This window comes from Capra hircus, chromosome 12, assembly GCF_001704415.2.
Source record: "Capra hircus breed San Clemente chromosome 12, ASM170441v1, whole genome shotgun sequence".
NCBI lineage: Eukaryota > Metazoa > Chordata > Mammalia > Artiodactyla > Bovidae > Capra > Capra hircus.
Genome location: NC_030819.1, coordinates 83,690,592 through 83,708,308, shown reverse-complemented (window position 1 = coordinate 83,708,308; position 17,717 = coordinate 83,690,592).

The following is a 17,717-nucleotide window of genomic DNA, read 5'->3' as shown; positions in this document are numbered from 1 at the left end:
CCTTGCCCCGTAAAGGCCCCATTAAACAATGATGTTGAGAGGGGAACATGCTCCCTGGGGCTCACAGCCCCTAAATGCCTTTCTTTGATGCTAATTCCCACCGGGAACCAGGAATTTCCTGCTACTTTTCACCTCCTTCAAGAGGAACACTAAACTAGGACGTTCTATTTTCTCTCTGGGCTAGCAGATTCTTAAAGACAGTGACTATGAGTAGTCCCTTTGAAAATTTCTGTCCATCATAATAACTATCATGTTGATAGCTCAGTTGGTAAAGAATCTGCCTGCAATGCAGGAGACCCCAGTTTGATTCCTGTGTTGGAGAGATCCACTGGAGAAGGGATAGGTTACCCACTCCAGTATTCTTGGGCTTCCCTAGTTGCTCAGCTAGTAAAGAATCTGCCCTGCAATGTGGGAGACCTCGGTTTGATCCCTGGGTTGGGAAGATTCCCTGGAGAAGGGAAAAGGCTACCCACTCCAGTATTCTGGCCTGGAGAATTCCATAGACTGACTGTGTAGTCCATGGGGTTGCCAACAGTCAGACACGACTGAGTGACTTTCACTTCACTGACATACTCAACCTGTAGATGCTGAATGAATGAAAGGACCTAGACAACTGGAGTGACTTGTCTAGATGGAATTAGCATTGAGAAAGTTAAGTAAATGTAGCATTATTGAAGCAAAATAAAAACTTAAATAACTCTGCTTTCTTTTTTTGAAATTCTAGCTTCCTTCATTGTTAGTGGCCTCTTCCAGGCTTGCTGAATTTGACTCTCTGACTCTATGGTCTCATCTGCTGTAATTCTGTGGATCTGGCCTTTCCTGCTCCATCGGTTGTCAAGCTGCTTCTCTTTTAATGCAGCATAACAAACTGTTTTAATAATGCATTTGTTGTACAATGAAGTTCTCTTAAATCTAGTTCTGATAGCGATTTGGAAGCACAATATACTTATATTTTCAAATTTTGCTGTTGAAGAAAACTGAAATCTGAATATTTCTCTATCATTCTGATAAATTTCCATCATGGACCCTCATGTGAATAGTACAGTTTAGCCAATGGCCTCTTATGGATAATAGACCAATGCATCAGAATTAAACAGAGCTGAGTCCATGCATCTTTAAAAATCATCAAATACAAAGTCCTCCTGGCCACATAAATATAAATGAAAGGTTGATTGTATCACAGCCTGCAGGCATACAGTGTGTGTTAAGATAGCTGCATGCCAGCCTACACTATTGATTATTAAACTCAGATGTGAATTTTTCCATCAGGGTCTTCAGAGTTTGGTTTCTTTATTTTTCTCTTGGTTAAGTAAAGTCACTCAGTCATGTCCAACTCTTTGAGACCCCATGGACTGTAGCCTACCAGGCTCCTCTGTCCATGGGATTTTCCAGGCAATAGTACTGGAGTGGATTGCCGTTTCGTTCTCCAGTGGATCTTCCCAACCCGGGGATCAAACCCAGGTCTCCAGCATTGTAGACAGACGCTTCTCTTGGTAGCCACATCTTTAAAAAACCTATACTTTTTCTTTTTACATGCAGGAGGGCAGGATCTTTCTTAGAGGCCAGGGCAAATGCTTCGGGTCTAGTGGAAGGGAATGGATTCTTGTACTGTGGCATTCTAGGCACCATGTCCTCAGCACAAGACTGCTGTAGCCCTTGCTGGGTTATCTGGGAAGCTGCAGGACAGTTCTGCACTATTGCACTGACTCTGTCACAAGTTAGGCTGCAGAGGGCTTTTCTTTGGTCTTTTTCAAGCAAACTCTAAGTTTTTCAGATTATCCATCATTGCTCCTTCAACTCCAGACAAATTTTTCAAAACGGAAGAGCCTCAAGTGGCATAGGAGGATCAAGGGATTCACAGAGGTGTTGCAACAGGTACACTCATAGAAAGAGTGTCTCAGAATGTTTTTCTTCCTTACAATCTCAGGAAGGAACACACTGTGGACATCAGTGGCTCCAGAATTTCTACAACATTTAAGTTCAACCACATGAAATTGCTGACATGCAATCATTCTTGATGTTAAAAAAGGTTATTTAGTGTGGTTCAACCTACTGGAAAAGAGCTTAGGAACAGCAAGTTGGTTGGAGGTGGGAACTTTGGAGGCTTGTAATTGGATTTGCAAATAAAAACAAAATCATTGTTTTAACTATATATATTTCTATATATGAATTGCTTACGGGAAGAACTAATCGATATTATTAGGGGCCAAAATCCTCTCAGTAGCCACCTTCTGTGCTGTGCTTGATGGAAAGAAGGCAGTTGGGTGAAGGGCTCTGTTATAACCATCAAGAGTTAATACAGGTTCAGATTACGCTTGTACAGACATTCTTTGCTTTTACTTTCTGGTTCATCTATTTTTCAATTGGCCAATGACTTAAGAGAAAAAGAGGGAATTTACCAAAAATTAGAGAATATCCCCCAAATATATCAGCTATAAATAGAGTCAAAATTCAGTGAAACAGAAGCAGGCATATGAATCATAACTGTGATTTTACTAGGGTAAGCACTTATGGGAGCAATTTGTCAATATGAAAGAACATATTTTGAAAATCAAAGAAAACATACTTTAGGCACTCAATGACAGTGCATTTTATGTAGCACAGAAATCCTGGCCAAACAAACTGTAAGCATATGACATTGATGGGGATGCTCTGCATTTGTGGGGCTCAGTGTGTGTGTCTTTGTGTGTGAGTGTAACATGGAAGACTACAAGGACATTTATAGATGTATCAACCTCTTTGTGAGCCTCCTTTCTTTATTTCATCCCCCTTAATTTTTCTGCTTCTAAACTTCAGTCTTGGCTGTCACATCGTAGAAGGAGAATGTCATGTGATGAGGCTGTGAACTCAGTATGAGACCACCTGAAGCCCTCAATGGAGTGGTTCTGGGATGATAAAGCTGTTTATTCTACAATTTAAATCCTCTGTGAAACACCAGTGCCCCTAAGAAGGAAGGCACACTGACTTTTCCATCACTTCCAGTCTCTACTTCATTACCAAGTTCTGTGTTTTTTATTCACTGTATGTTTAAAAAATTTGTTTTCGCTTCTTCTTGCTATATCTGCCATCACTGCCTTAGCTCAGTCTCTCATCTTCTTTGTTTTGGACTTCAGCAACCATCTCCCAATGGTGTCTCTCCCTCCAATATCTGGTCTTATCCTCCTCAAATGCACTCTCCACAGTCTGGCATTCAAAACTGAGCAGTTAAACTACTGTGTAAAGCCCTTTCTCCACAGGGCAAAGTCTAGATGGCAATCATTACATGCTTTAATTCCATCCCTGTCACCTGGAGTGACCCCATCTCCTCCACCGCCCCTCACACTGGTGACTGCCACACACAGTGTGGTGCTTTATGCTGCCTCCTCTTCCTCCGCCCAGAAGGATCTCTTCTGCTTACAGTTTTGTTCTTCAGTCACTCAATCATGTCCGACTATTTGTGACCCCATGGACTGTAGCATGCCAGGCTTCCCTGTCTTTCATCATCTCTCAGAGCTTACTGAAACTCATGTCCATCGAGTCTGTGATGCCATCCAACCATCTCATCCTCTGTTGTCCCCTTCTCCTGCCCTCAATCTTTCCCAGCATCAGGGGCTTTTCCAATGAGTTGGCTCTTCACATCAGGTGGTCAAAGTATTGAAGCTTCAGCTTCAGCATCAGTCTTTCCAATAAATATTCAGAACTTATTTCCTTTAGATTGACTGGTTTGACCTCGCAGTCCAAGGGACTCTCAAGAGTCTTCTCTAACACCACAGTTCGAAAGCACCAGTTCTTCAGTGCTCAGTCTTCTTTATGGTCCAACTCTCACATCCATACATGACTACTGGAAACACCATAACTTTGACTAGATGGACCTTTGTCTGCTTAGAATGATTTTCTCCAACCTGAGCCCACAGTACTTTCACATGGTCACACCCCTATTGAGTTGTGCTTGTTTCATTCACTCATTTACTCATTCTTTCTTTATTTTTTCTGCTCAGTTGTCATGGATAGAAGGTTAAGCCACAGGTTTTAGTGACCTTACTTTTATGTCAGGATGAATACAGTTGGCCCTATGTATCTACAGATTTTCATCCATAGATTCAACCAACCATGGATTGAAATATTTGGGAAAAAACACCAGAAATTTCTAAGAAGCAAAACTTGAATTTTCTGCACACCAGCAACTATTTACATAGCATTTACATTGTAGCTAAAACTATATATAGCATTTACATTGTATGACGTAGTCTAGAAATGATTTAAACTCTATAGAGGAAGGATATGCATACCGCTATGCTCATTGCAGTATTACTTACAACAGCCAAGATGTGGAAGCAGCCCAAGTCCTCACCAAGAGAGGGATGGGTAATGAATATGTGGTGTATACTTACATACATGTATATATTTATTCTAGTGTGTATATATATATAGATTACGAGTCATAACAAAGAACAAAATCTTGCCATTTGTGACAAGAGGGACATAAAGGGTGTTATGCTAAGTGAAATAAGTCAGAGAGAGAAAGAAAAACACCATAATTTCTTTTCTTTGTGGATTCTAAAAAAAATGAACAGCAAAAGACATAACTAACCAGAAACAGAGTCACAGGTACAGAGAACAAACAGGTGGTTGTTGGGGTGGGGGTGGGACATGAGAGAAACAGGTGAGGGAATTTAAGCAGTACTATTTTCCAGTTACAAAATAAATGAGTCATGAATATGAAATGTACAATGTCAGGAATATAGTCAATAATTATGTCATATCTTTGCACAGTGACAAATGATAACTAGATGTATTATTGTATTATTTTGAAATGTATAGAAATTTCAAATTATTATATTGTGCACCAAGAACTAAAATAATATTCTAGGTCAGTTGTACTTCAAAACTAAGCAAACTATTGAAAAACAGGTCAGATTTGTATTAGGGGATTAGGGGAAGGGATATTAGATGAAATTAGTCAAAAGGTATAACCTTCTAGTTATAAGATAAATAAGTACTAGAGGTGTAATGTACAACATGCTTGATATAATTAACACTGCTGTATGTTATATATGAAAGTTAAGAGAGTAAATCCTAAGAGTTCTCATCAAAGGGGAGAATCTTTTTTCTACTTCTTTTGTTTTGTGTCTATATGGGATGATGGATGTTCACTAAATTTATTGTGGTGATCATTTCATGATGTATGTTCTTTAAATCATTATACTGTACTGTACCCCTTAAAATTATACAGTGTTGTATGTCGATTCCAAGCACAAACAAAATGAATAAATAAATTATATGGGAGGCTGTGCTTAGATTATATACAAATACTATAGAAGTTCATACAAATGACTTAGTATTCACAAATTTTGTATCCACGAAGGTCTTGGAACCAAACCCCATGGGTACCAAGGAACTGTTGTGCTAAATTTCAACAAGTGGGGCTTTGGGGCAGAAGGGGAGCAAGAGAGTATTATGACTTAGACTAATTATCTAATATTACTCCTTAGAGATGGTTTGATGGGTTCTTAAGTTAGGGTCCGTAGATATCATGTATCAGTGTATTTCTTTCTGAGGATGAAGTCCATAGCTTTATTTATAGCCTCAAAGGAATTCAAAACCCAGAAGGATTAAGAGGAGAGTGTATATATATATCTTTGTGTGTGTGTGTATGTGTGTGTGTGCACGTGTGCACATTCCAGCTACCTTTTCTTATTCTTAGAAAATTTCCTTCCATGTTAGACCATTTCTACTCATATGCTATTTGTAATAAATTGCCTTTTCTTTCAAACATTCACATTTATGCCTCAACTGAAAAATCTCTGCTGAAATTTTAAGCAATTCTTTATCTTTTCCCATAAAACCATATTATTAGTACAAACAGATGTCTGACAATCAACAGAGAGTGTTTAAACTTGGGCTTCAAAGCTTTTGAAAGATGTCAGATTACAGAAATAATGATTACTTTTATCATAGATCTATTACTAAAGATCAAAGTCACAAAGTAAAATTTTTGGCACAAGTTAGAAAAGGATAAAACAACAATAAGAATAGCAACATAGATAAAAGAAAATATCTGAACAGGTTGAAAGTATTGTTCTTGAAATTGTGTACTTAAGTCAGACACAGTAAACAAACACAGAAATATGTAGACAGATTAAAAGCCTATCAAATTGTAAGAATAACCCTATATGCAAGATAGCAAAAGAGACACAGATGTAAAGAACAGTCTTTTGGACTCTGGGAGAAGGCAAGGGTGAGATGATTTGAGAGAATACCACTGAAACATGTATATTATCATATGTGAAATGGATCACCAGTCCAGGTTTGATGCATGAGACAGGGTGCTCAGGGCTGGTGCACTGGGATGACCCTGAGAGATGGGATGGGGAGGGCGGTGGGAGGGGGGTTCAGGATGGGGAACACATGTACACTCATAGCTGATTCATGTTAATGTATGGCAAAACCCACCACAATATTGTAAAGTAATTAGCCTCCAATTAAAATAAAGAAATTAATTAAAAAATAAATAAATAAAAAGGTTAAATAAATACTGACCCCCCCCAAAGCCTATCAAATGTTCAATTTAAAACACAGTTATCTAATGAGACCATCGATGTGAAAGAAGGTTTCATTTGAAAGAAAGATTATATTGGATAGAAACTGAGAAAATTTGTGAAGACTGTATTAAGGAATTTGAAAACACTTTCTCTGATATCTAAATAACTACTTTTTTAAGAGAAAGAATTAAAGCTTGAACTTTTAAAATAAAGACAAATGAGAAATATTTCTATGCTAGAGAGAATAATTTAGTGTAATAGTCTCAAAGGTTTTTTTTTTTTTTCCTCCCCTGTATGTTCTAACTTATAGTATGCTTGGGAATTGAGTGTAATAAATATTGCCCTGGGATATTTAGGTAGGAATTGGGCTTCTCCTTGTTTGAAAAAGAGTGTAAGTGATAGAAACTCCAAAAATGATAAAGAGTGTGTAAAGTGAAGAAGGAGAAGAAAGAATTAGGAAAAAGGGGGGGGGGGAATAAGAAAAGGTAGAGGGAGCATGAAAAAGAATAACAACAAAAAGGCTAAAAGAAAGAGGAGGGGGGAAACGGGAAGGAAAAAGAGAGGAGGGAGGAGGAAGGAGAAGATAGGGAGATAGGAGATACAAGACTGCTGGGCTGGAATACCTTACTTGTGATTGCTGTGTGCGATTCTGAAGAATCTTGAGAATTGTGTTCTCTGACCCTCTACACTGCCTGGTAAAGGATCAGGAGAGAACTTCTTGGAGGCAAGGTCCCAGTAGTTATGCATTTGTGCAGTGTAAGAAGATTGCCTTTTCAAAAGGTCTTAGCTGGGACCAGAATTACAGAAGAGAGAATTTATTTCAAATCAAAAGCCTTGAGCCAATGTGCCCGTGCCATGGGATTCACTGGCCCTATTGTGTACCCTGACATCCAGAAACAGTTGGCTTGGTAGCTCAGTGGGATGGTCCATGAAGACTCAGTTACCACTCTGATTGGGTTGCAGCCTAAATGTTATTCTACAAGATGTGGATTCAACCTGAGCCAGTGACCAATATCTGGTGCTGTTTATTCCACAGCCAGAACACAGGAGTCCAGACGCCAAAGAAGTGTGGCATATCTCATTATTATCACCAAATAGCCTTAACAGTTTTTATTTATCCTTGTATTACTGAACTCGAGTTCTGGTGCTTGCCACTCCAAAGACAGTATTTGAGAGATAAGTGTTGGTAGGAATGGAATTGCTTTATTCAGGAGGTCAGCAACTTGAGGAGAAGGTGGACTAATGTCCAAAAGTCAGCTCCCCACTGCCGACTTGGGGCAAGACCTTTTAAAGGGGAGTTTTAGGGAGGTATAAGCAGAGCAAGGGAGCTATGTGCAAAACAGCGCAGTCAGCTCTGACAGTTACCTTGAAATTAGTCCTGCAGTGGTCTGGTCAGTGCCATCTTGATTGTTATAAGTAGAGCTAATCTTCAGTTCCAGGATCAGTTTGTTCTCATTTCTTTGAGGCCAGTTCTTGCAATTGTATAAGATGGAGCAACTAATGTCAAAGCTATAGGCTAGTCATCATGTTGATAACTTCTTCCACCTGGGTGGGGGTTTCAGTATCTGCAGAATAGCTCAGAGGATATGACACAGAATATTTATCTATAGCTCTTGAGGAGGAACTAAAGGTCTTTGACTTTGTTTAATAAGTTAGCTGTTATTATTTCATCCTGTTTGACTGCCTTTCTTTGTTTCTGCATTTTTTCATTTCTTTCATTAAATTTATTTAAAAGAATCATTGCCAGGATTCATGCAGAAGAACTTTTCCTTGTGTTTTCTTCTAAGAGTTTTATGGTGTCAGGCCTTACATTTAAGTCTGAAATCTGTTTTGAGTTAATCTTTTTGTGAGCAGTATAAGTGTTTAGGCTTATTCTTTTGCAGGTGAACATCCAATTTTCCCATAGCATCTTTGTCCTTGTTAAATATCCCTTTTGAAAACTCCTCTGTTTCATCACCAACAGAGTTGGACTTGATGCATGTGATCAAGAGCTCTGTCTGATATTATTCATTGCCCACTTCCTACCTTACAAGACGAATACTTATAAAACTAATAGTTTATGAGGGGCTTCCCTGGGGGCTCGGATGGTACAAAATCAGCCTGCAATGCAGGAGACCCTGGTTTGATCCCTGGGTTGGGTAGATCCCCTGGAGAAGAATATGGCAACCACTCCAGTATTCTTGCCTAGAGAATCCCATGGACAGAAGAGCCTGGCAGGCTATAGTCCATGGGGTCATAAAGAATTGGGCATGACTGGGTGACTAACACACACACAATAGTTTATGAAACATTCATCTAGGTGATTAGGAAGATTCTTGGATTGTGTAGGCAAATGGCAGTTTCTAGATATTATTATGATATCCACTTTTATAGATGGGAAAGCTGAGGCTCACAAGAGTCAAGTAACTTAATACATGGCCGGTCTGAGGCCTGCCAGTAGTGTGTTGCTCTATACTGTGATTCTTTTAACTATCTGGAAGGGATGGGAGGAGAAATTGTCAGACCTGAGAGTTTGTAATGACTGCATTCTGAGTTCGTTGTTGTCAGAGCGTATCAATATTCTCTTGAAAGTTTTGTCTATTTTCAGTACACCTGCTGCTCTGATGAGTAAGCCACCTGCCATCACAGGAGAGATCGTAGAGGACACCAGGAATGTGGTTCATAAATCTCTTCTAAGCATTTCCCATAATATGTGAATGGAGGCTTTTCTGCTCATCCTTTCTGGGACTGGAAGGAGGAGTTCTGGAAATCAGGAGTCTTCCTCATTGTGTTGTAATGCATTCCCTTAGCTGTGTAATCTGGCCCAGAGCTCCCCACCTCAAAGCCCTCAGGGGCCTTTGTTGGTGCTACTGAGCTCTTAGGCCTTGATTTCCCTGCTCTTTGCTCTCTTAATTTCCCTCTCTGCTCTTTTCTCTTAAACTACCTTGCTATTCTTTCCACTACTTCTCCTCTCCCCCACAGAATGAAAGTTCTGGAAAAATGTTCTTTGCACCTATTGCTTAGATATAATAGCTTTTGTAGATTAGAAAAAAATTTCCTGATAGTAAATAATATGACACTTAACTTCATTATTTCTAAGACTTTCTCCAGGCTAAATAAATGCTCTTTGTAGTGTTTGGGCCTTCCAAATAATTGCAGACATTTCTTTAGTCTTGCAATTATAAGTATTTATCCCCATTAAGCTTTTTATTTGCACCATACTTGGTGATTCTCAGTTCAGCTTTGTTTTCTTTTCTCTGATTTTTTTTTTCAAATAGAATGTTGTTATTGTACAGTCACTAAATCATGTTCAACTCTTTGTGACCCCATGCCCTGCAGCATGCCAAGCTTCCCTGTCCTTCACCTGGAGTTTGCTCATGTCCACTGAGTCAGTGATGCTGTTTAACCTTCTCAAGTTGAATACAGGGCTCCAAATTAGACATGCTATTCCAAGTTCAGATCCATTAGAGCTGGAAGGAAGGAACATGGAATTTCCTCTCTGCATGAGGCAATATTTTGGTCTCCTTTTGGGGTGGGGAATGGCAGCTTTCATGAAACACCACAAGATGTGCATATTCTGTGATTGCTATCATATATGTATTACATATTCTGTATCTCTTCCTTTTTTCCTTCCCTGTATTTTTAACCACTGCAGGTTTATTTATTACTGTGTTGTCTTCACTGGTATTAGCAACAGCTCTTAATTTAGTGTCATCTGCAAACTTCATTTAAGTACCATTTGCTGTCTCTGCTAGATCATTAATAAAGATGTCAGCCATAAGCATCTTGGAAAGTTGCTACAACTTCACTTTTAGGAAAAGGAGAGGATGTAGAGGAAGTGTTTCCTGACATAAAATATTGAGCTCCTCTCCTTGTTTGATTGATGTCTGAGGCCCTCCCAAGTGTCTGCTGAGATGCTGGCCCCTCCGCTAACAGGGACTTGGCTGCATGCTGCTTCTTGTCATGTTTTCACTGTGTTAAAATGAGTTTTCTTATAAAAAAAATCACTGATTTGTGTTAAGTCAACAGGAAAAAATGTCAAGTATTTCTAAAAATTTGAAATGTTGATATTTGGGAAGTCAGATAGGCAAAGAACTGAGGAATAATATTTGAGCCAAAGAATTCTATTATCTTGGGAGGTGGATATAGATTAAAAAAGCAGCCTAAAGAAAGAAAGGAACCCATTTACCTGCCCCCAGGTGTGTTTTGGGTGAAATTTATGTATTTCCATCTTTCCCTTTTCTCTGATCTGCTCAGGGCTCCTTACACTGTCTACATCTGTCTGCCAGCCCATGTCTGGGTAATGAATACATGCCCTCCAAGCTGTATGGCAGTCTCTTCATCTTAGACTGGGGCAGACTTTTAGGTGCAGCCACTGAAAAGCACCTTTCCTCTTTTGCATGTCCTGCCATCACTCTTCTTTCCTTCTCCCAAAACTCGGACATGGATCATCACTTAGGTGCAGGTTGGCTGACCTCCCCAGCTCTCCAAAATCTGACAAAATCTGACTTAGGACCCACGCAGAAAAGAAATTGCTAAATCAAAACAGATAGTCCACACACTGCAATTCACTGGCTCTGATTTTACACCCAGTTCCAGCAAGCTGGTGGCCAGACCGGTGGGTCTTTGTGTGTGTTTGCTGTGTTCCCCCCTCTTCCTTTCTGAGCAGGTAGAAATTTTGCAGAGTGGGAAGCAGAGCCTGCTGAGGGCTAGAGATTTCTCTGTCATTTTTGATGTTAGTCTGGACTTCAGGCTTTCACAATATTTCTGCAAATGTTACTGCAAGAGAGGAGAAAGGTTTACACAAGACTGGGAAGGTCAAAGCAGAACTGGAGGCCTTGCCTGCAGCAGTCCTGGGACCTGATCCCTGTAGGGCTGGAGGAGGGGGTGGGAACTGATGCTGAAAGATCCCAGAGGCTTATGCACATGTGGCCGCAGAAATACTCCTGGGCTCTGTGAGCAGCGGGAAAGAGGCACTTGAAGGAAACTTACACCTGGTGTGCATTGACAACTGATGACCATGTGAACTCAGGGGAACCTTGACGCAACCTAGGGAGAAGAGACCAGAGATACCAAAGAGTGCTATTTCTTGCCAGCCAGATGGCATGGATCTTGGAGTTAAAGAGATCTAAATAAAACAGTTAAAATGCTTTTCCCCACCTAAGCTGTGGTCTTAGAGTTCTCTTTGCTCTATTTGATTACCTACTTCCCCAGTGAATAGTAAACTAAAGTGGATAACTGGTTTACTGACAGTCACAGAGGGTTCGCACTACTGACATAAAATCCTTTGATTTGGAGGGAACAGTTCATCAAGGATCCCTGGGGAAGTGGCAGGTGTGGAAGAGTTTATTGTCCCCAAGCGTCCGTCCTTCCTTCAAGTCACAAGGTGCACCACCTTCCGCTGTATTTCCCAGACTCCCTTACAGTTAGCTGTGTTCATGTGACCACATTTTGGCTGCTGAGAAACGAGCAGAAGCCACTTTGCTGCACATCCTTAAAAATAAAGTCGCTTGGACCTGTTCCCTTTGCTCTGTCCTTTAGGCTAGAACAGAGACGTGGCATTGACCCAGCTTTGATCATGCAAGAACAAAGATAATCCAGAAGAAGTTGAAGAACCAAGACAGAAGAAATATGGTTTCCTGAGTGACTTTTCAAAGAGAAGCTACTCAACAAGCCTACACTATCCAGACGATTACACGAGAGAAATAAACCTCTGTCTTATGGAAGCCTTTCTATCTTTGGTGACTTTTTGTTACAGGAACTTAACATCTACTTCAACACATAGCAGATACCAATATTTGCTTGCTGTATCTGTTATCAAACATGTAAACAATAATGTTAACATCCTCTGTTTGAGAAGCAGAGAGTGAATTATAAAAATTATGAAGATTGGATGTTTAACTTTTAAACATACCATATGCATAAACATTATTTTTGTCCTTGAATTTTACGTTTAATATATAATGAGCAGCTCTACCTCCCCTCCCTCTACATCACCAAATATTCTTCAGAAACATTCTTTTAATGACATGACATCTGGATATGCATAATTTATTAATGAACCTCATGTTGTTAGGTATTTAAATCATTTCTAGGCTTTTAGACTATTTGTAGTGGTGCCATGAATATTTTGGCACACAAATCTTAGTCTTTCTCTTTTATATTTCCTAAGATTGGTGTCTTAGAAGTAGAATATGTGATGTAGACATCACTTTTTCTCTTTTTTCCAGTCCTGGACCATCCAAGACAATCTTCAAACAGTCCTAATACCAAACCTTCTCCCTATGTATCCCCCAAAGAAAATATTTTAAAATATGTTTTATCCAAATTTGTTTCTAAAATGAAATTCATTTTCTATAATATGAAGTTCTGGAACCTCCTTAATTACAATTTACCTTTTATAAATTTTGTTATTTATTTTGATCACAAATTAAGTTTTTTATTTTTTCTCTCAAGTGTGACATTCTAGATAATTTCCAGATAACCTTTTTTTAGCTTTAAAAAAATATTAATCATTGATTATTATTTACAGTATTGGTTTGATTTCTGTCACACATCAATCTGAATTAACTGTAGGTGTACATACACCGCTTCCCTCTTGAATTCCTCCCATTTCCTGCTCATTCCCACCCCTCTAGGTTATTACAGAGCCCCCATTTGAGTTCCCTGAATCATACAGCAAATCCCCATTGGCTATCTATTTACATATGTTAGTATAAATGCATCCGTGCTACTCTCTCCATTTATCTCTCCCATTCCCTCTTCTCCCCTACCCTTGTGCATGAGTCTGTTCTCTATGTCTGCGTCTCCATTGCTGCTCTGTGAACAGGTTTATCAGTGCCATCCTTCTAGATTCCATATATATGCATCAATACATGGTATTAGTTTTTCTCATTCTTTCTTTTATTTAAAAAAATTTTTCTTATTTAATTATTTATTTATTTTTACAATATTGTATTGGTTTTGCCATACATCAACATGAATCCGCCATGGGTGTACACGTGTTCCCCATCCTGAACCCCCCTCCCTCCTCCCTCCCCATACCATCCCTTTGGGTCATCCCAGTGCACCAGCCCCGAGAATCCTGTATCATGCATGGAACCTGGACTGGTGATTAGTTTCATGTATGGTAACATACATGTTTCAATGCCATTCTCCCAAATCATCCCACCTTCATTCTCTCCCACAGAGTCCAAAAGACTGTTCTATACATCTGTGTCTCTTTTGCTGTCTCGCATACAGGGTTATTGTTACCATCTTTCTAAATTCCATATATATATGTAGTGGCCACAGGACTGGAAAAGGTCAGTTTTCATTCCAATTCCAAAGAAAGGCAATGCCAAAGAATGCTCAAACTACTGCACAATTGTACTCATCTCACATGCTAGTAAAGTAATGCTCAAAATTCTCTAAGCCAGGCTTCAGCAATACGTGAACTGTGAACTCCCTGATGTTCAAGCTGGTTTTAGAAAAGGCAGATCCAGAACCAGAGATCAAATTGCCAACATCTGCTGGATCATGAAAAAAACAAGAGAGTTCCAGAAAAACATCTATTTCTGCTTTATTGACTATGCCAAAGCTTTTGACTGTGTGGACCACAATAAACTGTGGAAAATTCTGAAAGAGATGAGAATACCAGAACACCTAACCTGCCTCTTGAGAAATCTGTATGCAGGTCAAGAAGCAACAGTTAGAACTGGACATGGAACAACAGACTGGTTCCAAATAGGAAAAGGAGTATGTCAAGGCTGTATATTGTCACCCTGCTGAGTTAACTTATATGCAGAGGACATCATGAGAAACGCTGGACTGGAAGAAACACAAGCTAGAATCCAGATTGCCAGGAGAAGTATCAATCACCTCAGATATGCAGATGACACCACCCTTATGGCAGAAAGTGAAGAGGAGCTAAAAAGCCTCTTGATGAAAGTGAAAGAGGAGAGTGAAAAAGTTGGCTTAAAGCTCAACATTCAGAAAATGAAGATCATGGCATCCGGTCCCATCACTTCATGGCAAATAGATGGGGAAACAGTGGAAACAGTGTCAGACTTTGTTTTCTTGGGCTCCAAAATCACTGCAGATGGTGATTGCTGCCATGAAATTAAAAGACGCTTACTCCTTGGAAGAAAAGTTATGACCAACCTAGATAGCATATTCAGAAGCAGAGACATTACTTTGCTGACTAAGGTCCGTCTAGTTAAGGCTATGGTTTTTCCAGTAGTCATGTATGATGTGAGAGTTGGACTATGAAGAAGTCTGAGTGCCAAAGAATTTATGCTTTTGAACTGTGGTGTTGGAGAAGACTCTTGAGAGTCCCTTGGACTGTAAGGAGATCCAACCAGTCCATTCTGAAGGAGATCAACCCTGGGATTTCTTTGGAAGGAATGATGCTAAAGCTGAAACTCCAGTACTTTGGCCACCTCATGTGAAAAGTTGACTCATTGGAAAAGACTCTGATGCTGGGAGGGATTGGAGGCAGGAGCAGAAGGGGATGATCGAGGATGAGATGGCTGGATGGCATCACTGACTCGATGGACGTGAGTCTGAGTGAACTCTGGGAAATGGTGATGGACAGGGAGGCCTGATGTGCTGCGATTCATGGGGTCGCGAAAAGTCGGACACAACTGAGCGACTGAACTGAACTGAACTGAACTGATACTGTATTGGTGTTTTTCTTTCTGGCTTACTTCACTCTGTATAATAGGCTCCAGTATTATTCATCTCATTAGAACTGATTCAAATGTATTATTTTTAATGGCTAAGTAATACTCCATTGTGTATATGTACCACAGCTTTCTTATCCATTCATCTGCTGATGGACGTCTAGGTTGCTTCCATGTCCTGGCTATTATAAACAGTGCTGTGATGAACATTGGGGTACATGTGTCTCTTTCAGCTCTGGTTTCCTTGGTGTGTATGCCCAGCAGTGGGATTGCTGGGTCGTATAGCAGTTCTATTTCCAGTTTTTAAAGAAATCGCCACACTTTTCTCCATAGTGGCTATACTAATTTGCATTCCCACCAACAGTGTAAGAGAGCCATTTTCTCCACACCCTCTACAAGCATTTATTTCTTGTAGATTTTTGGACAGCAGCCATTCTGACTGGTATGAAATGGTACCTCATTGTGGTTTTGATTTACATTTCTTTGATAATGAGTGATGTTGAACATCTTTTCATGTGTTTGTTAGCCATCTGTATGTCTTCTTTGGAGAAATGTCTGTTTAGTTCTTAACCCATTTTTTGATTGGGTCTTTTATTTTTCTGGAATTGAGCTCCAGGCAGTTGCTTATATATTTTTAAGATTAATTCTTTGTCAATTGCTTCATTTGCTATTATTTTCTCTCATTCTGAAGGCTGTGTTTTCACCTTGCTTATAGTTTCCTTTGTCGTGCAGAAGCTTTTAATTTTAATTAGGTTCCTCCCCCTTTTTTTTCCTGTTATTTCCAATATTCTGGGAGGTGGGTCATAGAGGATCGTGCTGTGATTTATGTCAGAGAGTGTTTTGCCTATGTTCTCCTCTAGGAGTTTTATAGTTTCTGGTCTTATGCTTAGATCTTTAATCCATTTTGAGTTTATTTTTGTGTATGGTGTTAGAGAGTGTTCTAGTTTCATTCTTTCACAAGTGGTTGACCAGTTTTTCCAGCACCACCTGTTAAAGAGATTTTCTTTTCTCCACTGCATATTCTTGCCTCCTTTCTCAAAGATAAGGTGTCCATAGGCATGTGGGTTTATCTCTGGGCTTTCTATTTTGTTCCATTGATCTATATTTCTGTCTTTGTGCCAGTACCATCCTGTCTTGATGACTATGGGTTTGTAGCAGAGCCTGAAGTCAGGCAGATTGATTCCTCCAGTTCCATTCTTCTTTCTCAAGATTGCTTTGGCTATTCAAGGTTTTTTGTATTCCCATACAAATTGTGAAATTATTTGTTCTAGCTCTGTGAAAAATACAGTTGGTAGCTTGATAGGGATTGCATTGAATCTATAGATTGCTTTGGGTAGTGTACTCTTTTTCACTATATTGATTCTTCCAATCCATGAACACGGTATATTTCTCCATCTATTAGTGTCTTCTTTGATTTCTTTCACCAGTGTTTTATAGTTTTCTATATATAGGTCTTTTGTTTCTTTAGGTAGATACATTCCTAAGTATTTTATTCTTTTTGTTGCAGTGGTGAATGGAATTGTTTCCTTAATTTCTCTTTCTATTTTCTCATTATTAGTGTATAGGAATGCAGGGATTTCTGTGTGTTGATTTTATATCCTGCAACTTTACTGTATTCATTGATTAGCTCTAGTGATTTTCTGGTGGAGTCTCCAGGGTTTTCTATGTAGAGGATCACATCATCTGCAAACAGTGAGAGTTTTACTTCTTCTTTTCCAATCTAGATTCCTTTTATTTCTTTTTCTGCTCTGATTGTTGTGGCCAGAACTTCCAAAACTATGTTGAATAGTAGTGGTGAAAGTGGCCACCCTTGTCTTGTTCCTGACTTTAGGGGAAATGTTTTCAATTTTTCTCCATTGAGGATAATGTTTGCTGTGGGTTTGTCATATGTAGTTTTTATTATGCTGAGGTATGTTTCTTCTATTCCTGCTTTCTGGAGAGTTTTTATCATAAATGGATGTTGAATTTTGTCAAAGGCCTTCTCTGCATCTATTGAGATAATCATATGGCTTTTATCTTTCAATTTGTTAATGTGGTGTATTACACTGATTGATTTGCAGATATTAAAGAATCCTTGCATCCCTGGGATAAGGCCCAATTGGTCATGATGTATGATCTTTTTAATGTGTTGCTGGATTCTGATTGCTAGAATTTTGTTAGGGATTTTTGCATCTATGTTCATCAGTGATATTGGCCTGCAGTTTTCTTTTTTTGTGGCATCTTTGTCAGGTTTTGGTATTAGGGTGATGGTGGCCTCATAGAATGAGTTTGGAAGTTTACCTTCCTCTGCAATTTTCTGGAAGAGTTTGAGTAGGATAGGTGTTAGCTCTTCCCTAAATTTTTGGTAGAATTCAGCTGTGAAGCCATCTGGACCTAGGCTTTTGTTTGCTGGAAGATTTCTGATTACAGTTTCAATTTCCATACTTGTGATGGGTCTGTTAAAATGTTCTATTTCTTCCATGTTCAGTTTTTGAAAGTGTACTTTTCTAAGAATTTGTCCATTTCTTCCAAGTTGTCCATTTTATTGGCATGTAATTTCTGATAGTAGTCTCTT